Below are 14,308 nucleotides of genomic sequence, written 5' to 3'. Positions count from 1 at the left end.
GACTTCTGCTTGTCCAGCTTTTCTAAATAGTCCCGAACCACTTCTTTCTCCACAGAGGGCTGGTCGCCTCCTTGCCACGCTGTGCTGCCCATACTTTTACTGCAGTGTAGACATACCCTAGGATACCATGGTTGCCTGGATCCCACAGTACCTTTTTTTCTTGGCAAATGTCTGCCTTGTAGATTATAAACCCTTTGGGGCAGGAACAGTCTTTATTTCTGTGTCTTACACAGCACGAAGCATACTATCAGCACTTGACCTTAATAATCAGCAACAGATGGGAGTGGCCCACTCTGAGCATAATCCAAAACCCATGGATCATGCCCCATGGATCATGCACCAGCGGGGGAGGGGCCACCACAAATGTTCTGCCTAGTAACATGAACCTCATTTTTGCAGTCAGTGAGGTCAGTGGTGCCAGACACTCTTTAAAGAGACACACATACTAACTGTTCACACAAATAATTGGGAAGGTATTAAATGGGCTCAGTGAAGATTAAAGCTTTTCTTATACCAGTCAGTCTGAACGATTAACAGCCTCTATGTTTGTCATTAATTTTGGTTGCCATAGTAGCCCTTTTAAACTTGTCTCTAACAACAAAGGAGGAATTATCTTCTAACCCTAAATCAATCAGAAAGCGAATGATTTTATACTCATTTTTGTTTCATTATTGCAGGTAAAGCATGACGAACCGTTACAACAAGGCTTTCTGAGAGGGATAAGATGTCAATTTAAATACTCAGGTGATTTTTAAAAAGCAGACAAGGAAATTAAAAGGACAGCGTCAATATGATTGAAGTTAGAATTCAGTCCTAAGACAAATTTGAAAGACAACATATTACAAAACCTAAGAGCAACAGAAATATTTCTATGTTTTTTTTTAAATTCCAATTAAAGCAGTTTTTGGCCTGGATTTAAACATTTCCATGCAGTATTTACAATCCGAACATTATAGCCTTGTGCTAGTGCACAACAGCCAAGAAGGGGAGAGGGTCAGTAGAGGTCAGTCTTGCCTATAAACAAGAGAGAAACCGACCAGTGAAGCAGAGGAAGTTTCATCTACTTCATGGACAAGGCTGTTCAGACTGTAATGGGATTGGTGGCCTGCACCATGGGACAAGTGCCAGGGACCAAATGCAGCATCTTCTCTAACTTTCAGCCATTGTCACACACTGAGGTTTTAGATGTGCTTAAGGACCTTCAGGCTGCAACCTGCAAATTGGATCGATGTGTTTCTTGTCTGATAAATTCTAGGAGGGAGATATCAGGTCTGTTATTGGAAAACACTTTCATTGCTTTCTTTCTGGAGGGCATGGTGACAGCACCTCTTAAAGTAATTGTTCAGCTCTTGCTCAAACAGTCATGTCTTGAAACTGAAAATTATTCCAATTATTGTTTTCCCTATAATCTGCCTCATTTTGAGGAGAGGTGAAAGGTGCATTATTGAAAAGGTAGTAACCAAGCAACATCTGACATACTCAGATTTCCTTGACACTTATCAAACTGGCTTTAGTTCTAGGTTCAGTACTTGGACTGGGCTGGTCTCACTGGTCAGCATCCTCTTTCTGGCAACAAAAGATTAAGTAGAATTTTCAAAACTTTAAATGAGAATTGCTCTCCTAAGTCAGATAGGTGCTTTTGAATGTACTACTCTGACTGTCCGTGTAGACGCTCTGCTGTCTTTGACACCACTAACTTCAAGGTACTGTTGACATGGCTGCAGACTGTAGGAGGTATCGACATTGCGATACTCAAATGGTTTTTCTCTTTTTTCTCTGAGAAGACCCAAAGAGTAATATTTGGCATACTATCTGATGGATATCCGATTACCTGTGAGGCACCACAGGTTTCCAGTGTCACCCTCCCGTTCTATGTAAATATGAGTGTGTTAGGGAAATAGTGCAGACTGCTTCTTTCTGCATACAGAACAGATCCAGCTCTATGTCTCTATTTCACTGAACCCAGATAATTCATTTGATTGACTTTCCTCCTGTCTGGTGGAGAGGAAAACTTGATAGCAACTGGTCTGCAGAACCTCACCCAGGATAAGAGATAGATAATGCTGACAGACCATGGAAAACAGCTAGAATAAACAGAGTTTATGTCTGAAACCCTTTCTTGCAAGGTTACTGTAATTCCCCCCAACCCCCGCTCTGCCTCCAAAAAACCCACAAGTGAGCGTGGAGAAGAACACTCCCTCTCCAAAATAAACCCAAACTCATGAAAGGTTTCACAAAATGAAAGAGACAAAATAGTGTAATGCACGTCGTAAGCATATTTATCCCTCAAATATAAAAGGAACACATTTTTCTTCCCAAATTAAAAGGCTGCAATTCTGTAAGTAAAAACACAAGAATACCAATACTCAAGTTTATGAATAAGCAGCCACGTTTCATCTTCTCCCGTCTACTGGATTCAACTTCGGACCTTTGTATTTGGAATCAGTCTCACTAGCTAAGAAATGGAAAGGTTCCATGGCGTCTCAGAATAAATGTGCCTTTGGTTCCAACCTCCAGTTCTTTATTAATTACATCAAGCCAGAGTTCCACGGAGACTGTGACAATAGCGTCAGCCTGTTATCTGTCAGGTCCCTCTGTAATGGCTCTCATAAGTTGAATGCACTTTTGTGCAGTCCTGACTCTGTACATTGTGTGTTGTGTTTCAGTCAAACTTCTTTCCAACTCAGTGCAAAATTTCAACGTCCTGATGGTAGATGGATGCAAATATAGAGACATAATCTTTCTGAGAATTACATCATGTAATCCAGAAACTGGGGTCACCAATTCCCCTTTTTCAGATGACAACCAGGCAGAGGTGGCTGTGGAAGAACTTTTCAAGTTCCATAACATATTTTCAGGGTGTTATATATTATGATTTTCTCAGTGAATTTTTAATAGTGTGCTGAACACCCATACAGGTGAATTTTAGGGTGACTGCACATTAGACGTTGTCTCATCTTTTTGATTTTATTTTTGTTGTCTGAGCCAAACTGTCTTGTCCCATTTTTCTCAGTGTTCTTATAAGACATCTTGGACACTATATTCTGTGGTCAGATGTAGAATCAATAGCATTAAGTAGGAACACATTATTCCCTGAATGCTTGGATTGTTTTTCCCATGCAACCAACCATCTTGCATTAAATGCTGATATGGATTCTTTTTAGTTCTGCATTCTTTTTCCCTTCTGCATCTCCAGTTGTAGCTGCTAATAACTGATCTCAGGAATCTATATCTGTCTGGAGCAGTACATCCCAGGAGATGTGCTTCAATTATTTCTTTAAAATGGTTGTTTTGTACGACACTGAAGGAGATGTTGATAACCTAGAAGTAGTTTGCAACTTTCTTATCAAAGTCTGTCTTACGGCTGTTTTATGATATAATCATAGATGGAACTTGGCAGGTTTTTTGAGTGTTGGGGATGAACAGAGATTGCTCCTGAATGAAGCTGATGCCAAAGGGTTGCTGGAACTATCATCACAGCTTAGTTTTGATGATGACAACAGCATTGCAAATGTATTCACTGTAGGATCATCAAACTCAATGTTCTCTTCTTCCATTACAGTAAAGTGGCTTTCAATGGCACATTTAATGTTAAATCTATCATTTTTTTGCACTTTTTTAGATAAATAGCAAAAGAGAAAGGATTTTCACTTTCCAATGTTGGGTTGGATTTTTTGTAGGAAAGGGGAAAAGATTTTTCATAATGCTGCTATCTTTGAAGGAGCTAGACCATCTTTCATTTCTCACATTTGTAACTCACAGGTCTTATTGGAGACACGGCTGCTTTTGGATATTTCAGAGAGTAGCAGTGACCATGAGTGCCTTTTTCTCATCTTCTTGGATGTGAGGTTGCAACCTTTCCTTTCGGATATTGAACTCACCCCAGTAATGCATGCTTTTCTCACATTCATTTTGGATTATTGCAGCATGCTCTAGCTAGAGCTATCTCTGAAAACTTCTGGTTTGGCGCAGAAACTGAATTCACTCAGTTGGCTGATTATCTCCCCCTGACGATGGACGAAGACCAAATTTGAATTCCGGTATTATTAGATCCATCAGTTGTCTTCGATACCATTGATCATGAGGCATTGTTGACTCACCAGAGGACCCTGGAGAGAGTGGACATGGCTGCTTATCAGTGGCTCCATTCTTTTCTCTCAAAGAGAACTGATGTGTAGCTGAGGATAGTTGCTTCACTCCCCAAAAAGCTCTCAAGTGAGTAGAGTGCTGTCCAGTGTCATTCTGTCACCCTTCCTGTTCAAAGCATATACGTGGGACCACTATGAGGCATTAGGTGAGGTGTTTTCAATATGGTAATGACAACCACCTCTATGTCTCTATTTTGACACAATCAGATGATGTGGTTCAACGCCCCAGTTGGAACCTAGCTCAGACTGAAGCCTAGATGAGAATGAGCTGGAAGAAGCTCCATGCTCAGGAAACTGAGATGATGTTCATGGTGGCTTGGAGGAAGCAGTCAGAGATGGCAAAGGCAATATTAGTTCCTTTGGTTGAGGGAGTATTTCAACCATTAGTCACCAGGGTTTTAAACTTGGGGCTGATTCTAGATCCCTGGCTACTACTGCAATCATATTAAAACAGCTTTTCACCATGAGCATCTGGCCAGGAGGCTGTGACATTTTGATTTGAATGTAGACTTTGCTACTCTTTATATAGAGACTTTTGCAATGCACTCTACATATGGTTACACCTTAAAACCATTTGGACATTGAGGCTAGTGTAGAATGCAACTGCTTCCTTTGTAAGCCTATTGAACTCTGGGAGGGAGTTTAAGGTGTTGGTAGTTATCTATAATTCCCTAAATGGCTATGAACCTGCCCACATGAGAGCGCCCTTCTCCTTATGCCATACTACCACAGCTGCAGTCAGCACACATGTTTGAGCTGGACCCCCATCATTATCAAAGATGACTGCTGGCAGGGGGTTCTTTGCAAGGGCTCAGCATCTGCATCAGCAGATATGGAATTTGCTCTCCACCTTCATCCTAACTAAGCTGAATTCGGTGACTGCCTGGGCCATTGCAAAAGTCATCTATGTGATGGGGTTTTGGAAAAGGTTAAGGCTATGAACCTGGAACAATGAAGGGGGTGGGGGAAGGAGCTTTTTTGGTAGGTGGCTGGTTGATCAGGCTCCCGTCTGATTGACTGTTTTAATGCGGCTGAGTTTAAACTATAATTGGCAGGGCACCAGAAGCATCCTTTTTATTAATGAAATGAAAATAAATGAAATCCTTGTGAAACTTTAGCTGGTGGGAATGCATCTGACGGCTTTCTTACTAGCATTGTTCACAGAGAACACATTATATCTGGGCTACCGAAACTGCACTGGCTTCTATATGCTGACAGGGGTAATTCTCTATCTCGGTTCTTATTTAGGCTCATCAATGTGGTGTGTGAGAACTGATGGCTTTTTGTCCAACTTACTTTAGAGACAGCCTTTCTTTTGCGATACCATGACAGCTGAGATTAGCTAAGGTGTTTGAACTAACAGCCACCTTTGAAATGGGAGGTAACTGATCACCAGGTGTGACCAATGAGGAATCCATTTCTAGAACAATTTGCATCATAGGCCTGATCTATAGCTAAAAATTAGATTGGCCTAGCTATGTCACTTATGGCTGCAAACAATGTCATACCCTGAGCACTGCAGTTGGGACAGCCTAACCCCTGAAGTAGATATGGGTAGGTTGATGGAAGAATTTGAAAATTCTTCCAGTTTCCCTCGATTCCTCTCTGTTTAATGCATTACCTTCCCCTGCTTCATATTTGCAAAGCTACAACATCCTGCATGAGTAGCCATTCCATCATTCCTGCAGCCTCTAGCGGGAGAACTGAGCTGTGAGCAGCCATCCCGAAAATCCCTGCAGCTACCAGTGAAGAAAGAGAGGTTGGTGACCCTGAAGATCTCCGTTTAAAGCTGTGATGTACACAAACCCTGTTTTTAAATGGTATATATTTCCAAATTTATGAGCGCAGAAGGGCATACTAGATATATGCATGGCTCTGGAAGGAAGATTGAAGGTAGTGGGTTGCCATGCTTACATTCACTGTAGGAAAATTGCTCTCTCCAGCCTTTGTGAAATTGGTATTTTCGTGCTTGCATCTCATTATATTAGAGAAGGCCTGCTGCTCCTAAATCCATTCTGAGTTCACCAACAACCGAGTGGCATTCACTAGACTCAGTGTTCTATTTTGAAGCAGGATTACAGTCAATCTCAGCATATTCAGAATGAAAAACTAAGAGAAAGCAATGAGATAAAGGGGGAAAGCTATAGAACAAGAGGAAGTGAGGGAGAGGGAAACACAACTCAGAGATGGGAAAAAGCTCATTAAAAAGATTTTCCTATTCCAGCACAGTAATGAGTTTCCATTCTTTAGTCCGAATTGTTTTCAATGTTTATACTTTTTCTCTCCAAAAATCGAAACATGTTTTGCCATAGAAATATCACGGGTAGAGTTTAGAATGTCCACTGCAGGACTGTTAGGTAGATGTGTCCTCTGCAGATAAACACCGATAGGGGAATTAGGAAATACCAACAGCAAATAAGTAGCAAACTGAAAAGAAAAAAAAATCTAGAAGAGAAAGTGAAAGGCTTAGAGGGAGAATGTGAGAGGCATCACAAGCAGGAAATAAAAATACTGAATGCAAAAAAAAAATAAAAACTGTGCAGAAAGAGGGAAGATAATTGTAGGAAAAACAATACAAAAAGTGTGCAATAAAACATAAAAGACATGCTGGATCAGATCAATGGTACATGCAGTGAAGCATCCTCTCTCCCACCACAGGCAGTACCAGAAGGTGGTGTATAACCCCCGTAATGGACAATTATACAACAACATGGATATTACAGAAGCTTCTTCCTGAAATAGGCAGTTGGTGATTGACTTATGTCCTAAAGTATGTAGGTTGATATGCCTTATAAATGTTTAGTGTAGATAATGTAACTGTCGCTGATATTCACATAAATGTCTAAGCCTTTTCAAGATCCTACTAAATACTTTGCCTCAATAATTGTGAACAAATGTACTTCTTTTTTAGTTTAAACATCTTGCCTTTTAATATCATTGGTTGTCCCTTGTTCTTGCACTATAAGAAAGGTGTATATAAGAGTACCCTAACCACTTTCTCTATGCCACTTACGATTTTAATATATGTTTATCATCGCACTTTTTATTTGTCTGCTCTCTAATCTAAATAATCCCAATTTATATGTAAATCATAAACTATTATTTTTCAAGAATCAGACTTCTGAACAATGAACCTAAGAGCTCTTCCCTCCTTAAAATATGTCTTTAAACAAAAGACTAATCTTGCTCCATCTGCACAATAGTCATTGCCTCAATTTGTGTCAAATGTGTCAGATACACAGGTAAAAATACACAATCCCAACTACACTTTGTTAAACAGATTCAGCAATAACTCTTAGACGACGTTAGTGAACCATGACCCGAAGTCACTCCTAGGCAAGTCTGGAATGCCAGCCTTTATAAAAATCACAGTTAATAGTAAAGGATTTACATTCCAAATGCCAACACTAACAGCAAGTTTTCTCCCTTTATACTGAATTCTTTTCAGTGTCTGAACTTTTTTTCCCTCTCCTCAAAAACAAAAACACAAGTTTTGCCCCAGGGAATATCATGGTCACAGCTTGAAAGAAAGAAGCAAAGAATTTGTAAAGCCTGAAAATGACATGAATCATTGATGGTTATGCAATTTTCTCTAACTCTTGAGTCATCCAAATTCAGAATATGTAGCTTTCCATTACACAATGACATAAAATTCATTGTATCTATTCAGTCTCAAATGGGCCAGATCTTGGATTTTTGTTCATTCCAATATAAATGTAAAAGCTGTGTATGAAGTTCAGATCTGGATCCAAACTGCCTTAGAGGTGGTTCAGATCTGAGGCCCTCTTAAAAAAAACCACAGCTTGAAATGTAGTCAAATTTAAAAAATGAATTAAAAGTAGGTATTACACCTGCCCGAGTTTCAGGTATTACATGTGCCCGAGTCCCCCTGCCAACATTTGTGTTTACAAGCATATTTCCCTCTGTAACTACATAATTATATAAATAGGAAACAGTGAAATTTACTATACAAAGAGTGCTGTCTCAAGCACAAAGTCAGATGTTTAAAGGTATTTAGGCACCTGAATACCTTTCCACATCCATCCCCAAATAAACAAACTCAATACATAGGGCATATTTTGGATGTAAATATTCACTTTAGAAAATGGTTATTAGGTTCAATACAACTTCCATTGAAGTCTATGGTGCTCAGGTACTGTAGGGATGGCAGTCACGTAAGCAGCTTGATAGGTCAGTTGATTTCTATTAACTTCTCCCACCAAATATCTACAGAAAATGTGGCACTGTAAGAATGCCTGCCTATGTTTAAAAATATACTGAGATGCAGTACAGTGTTTTCTATTCTTTAAATCATTTTGGTCTTAGGTTACCATATTTAGTACACTACAGTTATATCTGACAAGAATATATGATCCCTTCACCATCCCTTACCACACTATAACCTCAGGACTCAAACCATTATTATTCTGATAATCCACATGCAACAAGCTGATCTTTTTACAGTTTCTTAAAATATCCAAAACCTTTTTTTAAAAATATAGTGAAACATTCCATGAGCCAGAGCTCATCTTATGGCCCAAAAGCTTAAACAGTTCAACTGACCCTCTGCCAACTCCTGTTCTTCTGTTCCTGGCACCATCTGCAGTGTTAGTTGCAAAACTACTCACAAGTTAACCACATGGATGGCAGGAGCGAGCAATAAACTGCAATGACGTTTAAGATAATGTGGTTTTGCCACATACTGCAAGACACGGTTGTCTGGTCAAGTTACTTAGACACCAAATTCTTTTTTCAAGTACAGAAGTGTAAATCTGGAGTAACTCAATTGAAATGGGAAATGAATGGAGTTACTCCAGATTTACAACAGTGTAACAGAATGGAAATTATGACCTAACGATTTTTCAAGAAATAAAAATAATTCCATCTCTATCTCAAAAACTAGCTCCCCCCCCGAATAAAATTATAACTTTTTAACTTCCTTCATATATATCAATGCTCTGAAAGTAATAAACAGACAGTATACTAATCAATGTAGTAATATATATGCTGGAATAATCAGGAACTCAGTATAAATTACAGACCTTTACAAAAGCAGATTGCTTATCAGCAGCCCCATTAGCGTACTTCTGAAGGAAGGTTAAAGAGTCTCATGGCCAATCCTATAAGATCAGGAAACAAAAGTTAAAAACAATGACCTCCCGTAGAGAAGAGAAAAAATTGTTTCCTCGGGAAAGAAATGCTAAAAAGCTGACTGTAGCATTAATGTAGAGGCTATTAAACATCTGAAACTATGGAAGCAGAAAGATCATTACAATTATTTAAATATTGGAAAGTCCAAGTTCAGAGCTCAGAAGGGTCTATTTACTATAATTCAGAAAAAAGAGAATGCAAAATAACATTAAGTTATTTTTAAAAATGCTATTGAAAACAGTTTTTATAAAATTGCAGTGGATACATACAACTGGATTGTAAAAAATAAGAATGCTGCACTGATTTATATTCTCTTTGAAATGTCTATAATACAGACCTTAAACTGCATTTTCAAACATATAGCATATCAAAGCAGCAGACGTTTATTTCTAGCCTTGGTACTTCCAGGCTTTTAGTTCAATGAAACCAGAAATAGTCTAGAGGAGCTATGCTACATGATAAAGGATGTAGTGATGGGTCCTGCCCTACATCAGTAAACAATTTTTTTTTCCTTTTAACTGACAGAAAGAATTTCAGTGGTAAACAAATGCCTAAGCCTTTTATGAATTCTTCAACACAATCATGGAAAACCTGCCTTTTCATATCTCCAGTGTATGCTATTCAGAGTCAAAATACAAATTCTATTCCCTAAGAAGCATCAGTTGCTATGTTTTCCATTATGGCAACTATGATACACAAGGGTAAATCTAATACTCTATAGCTTTCAGCTACAATTCCTCTGGAATCCACACCCACTGTTGTAAGGATAATTATCTGGGTATCCCCAAGGCCAACTCTTACAATTTTCATATAAAAATCACCTCTTACATAAGACATGAAATTTAAAATCATCTCCTTCACAGATATCACTGTGTCATTCGTTACCTCTGGGACATATATAAATTATACATTCTTTGATTCTCTTTAAAATTTTAGATGCACAGGGGACAAAGAAGCATCTCAATGGTACTAAAAATATAAGGCATTCAAGAAAGAAACAATAACTTGCATGGTATTAACTGCTACAGTGCTCCAAGGCTCCCTGCCTGGTCAAGAAAAGCACATAAAGCACTGAAACATAACAGCAGGCTTGCATGCTAATGACTGCTAGTGACAAGGACTCATTGAATGTCACTGCTTCACATACTGCGTACTGTTCATTTTTCTTATCTGTGTGACCTCTCCTTTGAAATGACTGATGAAACTCATGAGAATTAGCATCTCTGCTTCTGGGCATACCATCTATAGTAAAACACAAAAACAGAAAACAAAACAAAAAACAGCCTACATGAGCATTGTGAAGGTTCCTTTATCTAGATTATAAAAGGACTGCTTTGTGAAGCTTCATCACTGAGTTAGCTTTTACCTTGATGCCCTTTAAAAGTATTGGTTTGTCACAGTACATGCATTCATATGTCAGATTTGGCTAACATTTTCATAATTGGCGTGAATAAAAAAGGAATAGCTGTTGCTGCAAGAAAAAAGAAATGTCTCTGTTCTAATGCCCTGCTGCTATAATGACCTATTTCACACTAGCATCTGTTCTGTTCTGATGAACCACTCCAGACGAAAGCTGGCAAAATAGTACTGCAAGTATGTTATCCAGACATCCACTGAATGCTGCAGATGCTTCGTTCCATGGTTCACATTTAATATGTGACTGATTAATTTTTTCTTTATTATTTCAACTACTTGGCTTATAGAATTTCCTAGAACTTCTGAAAATGCAGGATTGGCTTCACAGCCAGAAGGATGGCATCCTAAGAAACAGCCTTGGCACTAGCAGATTCATTAATATGTCCAGAAAAACAAGTGCCAAGTCATGTGTGTTTGAATGGCTGAAAGTTGCCAGTTAATTATGAATTCCAGAGGAATGTAAACTTCAGTAACACATTGTATTTATAATATTTGCCTTCAGAATAAATACAACATTCATTTCAGTTTTGAAATTACAGATATTTGCAAATACTCAGCTGTTGAAGAATGGATCGCTATGACCAAAAATGTTATGCCCACTCTCTGCCTCAAGCCCTTGACCTAATGAGGTTAGTGACAGGGATATAAATGACTTGAAGAGAAAATGAAATACAAAAGTAGTTTTATCTTGAAGTGCAATATTTCTTCTGTAACTTAACCAATTTTTTTCATCTCAAAATTACAGGGTACACTACAAATCTTCAAGGCTAGCAGCAGCTATGACACCCTAAGTGCTATTTAAAAACATAATAATTTATGAGTTGGGTTGGTGGAAAAAGCAGAGGTCACATAGGAGAGTCCTCAGGGAGGTGACGATGACAAAGGTTACAAAAATGTCTGAATGAGACAAAACAGGTGTAAATCCACTGACTTCAATAGTGTTTCTCCAGAGTTATGTTACCGTAATTGAAAGTAGAATATGACCCAATCAATTGCTGGCAAGAAATCAAGTATATTATGAAACACAATTTTCTATCTGAATCCAAGAGGAAGTTCTCTCATATACTTCAAATAAATTTTTCACTCTTACCTCCCAACTTGACCACCGATATACAGTGTATCGATCTGCATGGAACCTGGCGGCAAGAGCATAGGTTGCAGAAGGGAAGTGTTTGGAGGAGGAACCAGGAAGTGAATCTATATGTACATAGCTTGAATGGTAGCTGAAGTTGCAGCATCTCTTTAAATAGTTATTTTAATAAATATCTAGCTTAGTTTTAGAAACATGGATTCCTCATGTTATTACCCAACATTTGGTTCATGAAACCTATAGTATGTAGATTTGTACTAGGAAAAAAAGTAGGAAATTAGTAAGAGTTAACAGGAATCCTCAGGGTGGACATCCTTTTAAATACACGGCACGTATGCATATCTTCTAGTTTTTCTGTCTACTCATTTCCACTTTGCCGGCCATTTTTACACTGTTGTTGTGGGAAGATGTTTGCCTACAGATACTTTGCTGTAAGATGCTACAGCCTAGGCTCAGTCTGACTTCTTGTTGAATGGGATTCTGAATCCAAGCATATGCCACAGAGAAAGGTTTGTCCTTGGTTTTGCAAACTTAACCCATTGATGGTACCTGTTGTTCTAGTTCATGAAGAGAGAGAAAAGTAATCCTTTAGAGAGCCAGGGCCTACATCATTTAGGGCTCAGATGAATGAAACCAGCACTTGGAATTGTATTCATTATTGGACTGGGAGATAATGTATCGAGCAAAGCTTCAGAGGGAAATGTTCCCATTAACTTGTGTTACTTAGGCCTGATCTACACCAGAAAATTAGGTTGGTTTAACTTCATCGGTCGGGGTGTGAAAAATCCAGATGTTTGAGTGGCACAGTTAAGCCAACATAAGGTCAAGTGTAGATAGCGCTAGGTCGATGGAAGAATTCTTTCATTGATGGTCATATAGCTACTGCTTCTCAGAAGAGACAGATGTAAGAATCCCTCCCATCAGTGTAGGTAGCGTCTACGCTGAAGTACTATAGTAGTGCAGCTGTAACATTGTAGTGTTTTAAGTATAGACAACCCCTCAGTAGACAAACTGCTCTGCATTAGATCAATTGAAGCTTCTTCATGGCCTCCACTTTCATTACCAGGTATAGTGTATTGCACTACTTGGGCCTGGAAGGAATACATGTGCAGATCACAGTGAGAGGGTCCATACCCAATAAGCATGTAGCCTCCTGTCCAGCCTGAGATGGAAAAAGGTGTTTCTGGTTCTTTGAAAATGCAGAAGCAGCAAAGACATCAGAAGAATTCTGAGACTTCACACCATCATAAAATAAGAGGGCATATGCCCTCAGTGGAAGGAGAGGTCATTATTGAAACCAAGTTACTATGCTGGCTGGGTCTGCGTGTGTGATACATCCACAGACAGGCCCTGAAAGGAAGGTGCTTCCTGTCTAAGGGAATTTAAAATGTTTTTGGAGTCAGCGGCACCAGGAAGGGAGCTGACTCTGTCCACCCTTCCAGTAATAAATACATATTCTGTTGTTACTGAGCTCATGCCAATGTCATCGCTCCAGGGACTCTGCCTTCTTCCGCTAACCCTCCAAGGAGGAGACTACAAGATCATGCAACATTATTCTTCAGAACACTTCCTTTCCACCTTCACAACTTCCTTCAGTTTAACAAGCTACTCTTTATCCAGGAGTCAGTCTTATGGAGACTTTATGAAATCTCGGTATTATTAGGATCCTAAAACCTTCACTGTTTGATTTCAGATTCATCCCTGCCACGCCACCTCTGCCTTTGGGAACCTGTTGGAAGTTCTTATCACTAGTTTCAGAGAGAAAATGTCAGGTAAAAAAAAATCAAAGAGAGATTTTAGAGCTATATTTTCAAAGGAGCCTTCTAGGGTACATCTACACAGCAATTAAACATACGTGGCTGGCCCCAGTCAGCTAACTTGGGCTTGCAGGGCTTGGGCTGAGGGGCTGTAAAATTGCTGTGTAGAAGAGCTCAGGCAGGAGCCCAAGCTCTTGGACCCTGTGCTGTGAGATCCCAAAACCCAGGTTCCAGCCCGAGCGCAAACATCTTGAGCCCCACGAGCCCAAGTCAGCTGATCTGAGCCAGTCACAGCTGTGCCTCAGGTATTTTATTCCAGTGTAGACATGTGGCTAATGGCTTCCTTTTGTGCAAGTATAATTTTGCCTATACAAATCATGTACATGCACAGTTTTTGTGCAACCACATGCACATACAAAACATTTCTGTTTTTGACTCATGTTCAGTTTGTGAAAGCACTCATTTTTGTGCATGTACATTCTATCATTTGTGTGCAAAAGAACCAGGCCTAAAATTTTTTGCACACAAGTTACTGCACACTCACAAATAAAGGCCATGTTCTGTGCATGTAAATTCCACTTGTGTTTGCGAAGTGACATCTATACACTTTTGTAATGTGTCCATCACTGTGGAATCTAGAGGTACCTCTATGCCAGGGATTCCCAAACTTGGTTCACAGCTTGTTCAGGACCACCACTTCCCGCAGCTCCCATTGGCCAGGAACAACGAACTGTGGCCACTGGGAG

The 14,308-nt window shown here is 39.3% G+C and overlaps 1 protein-coding gene across 15 annotated transcripts in view; it reads right to left on the bottom strand.

The window, feature by feature from the left end:
* Window positions 1–14,308, bottom strand: part of ENOX1 (ecto-NOX disulfide-thiol exchanger 1) — a 506,538-nt gene that overhangs the window by 352,071 nt on the left and 140,159 nt on the right. For 10 of the 15 annotated variants that reach the window (XR_012159113.2, XR_012159112.2, XM_073345386.2 and 7 more), the window contains one exon: window positions 9,191–9,268. The exons of the other annotated variants lie outside the window; for them this stretch is intronic. The gene's annotated coding sequence lies outside the window, so the exon portion shown is untranslated. The remainder of the gene's footprint in view (window positions 1–9,190; window positions 9,269–14,308) is intronic. 15 annotated transcript variants of the gene reach the window in all.

This window comes from Lepidochelys kempii, chromosome 1, assembly GCF_965140285.1.
Source record: "Lepidochelys kempii isolate rLepKem1 chromosome 1, rLepKem1.hap1, whole genome shotgun sequence".
NCBI lineage: Eukaryota > Metazoa > Chordata > Testudines > Cheloniidae > Lepidochelys > Lepidochelys kempii.
This window is presented reverse-complemented; position numbering and strand designations above follow the sequence as displayed.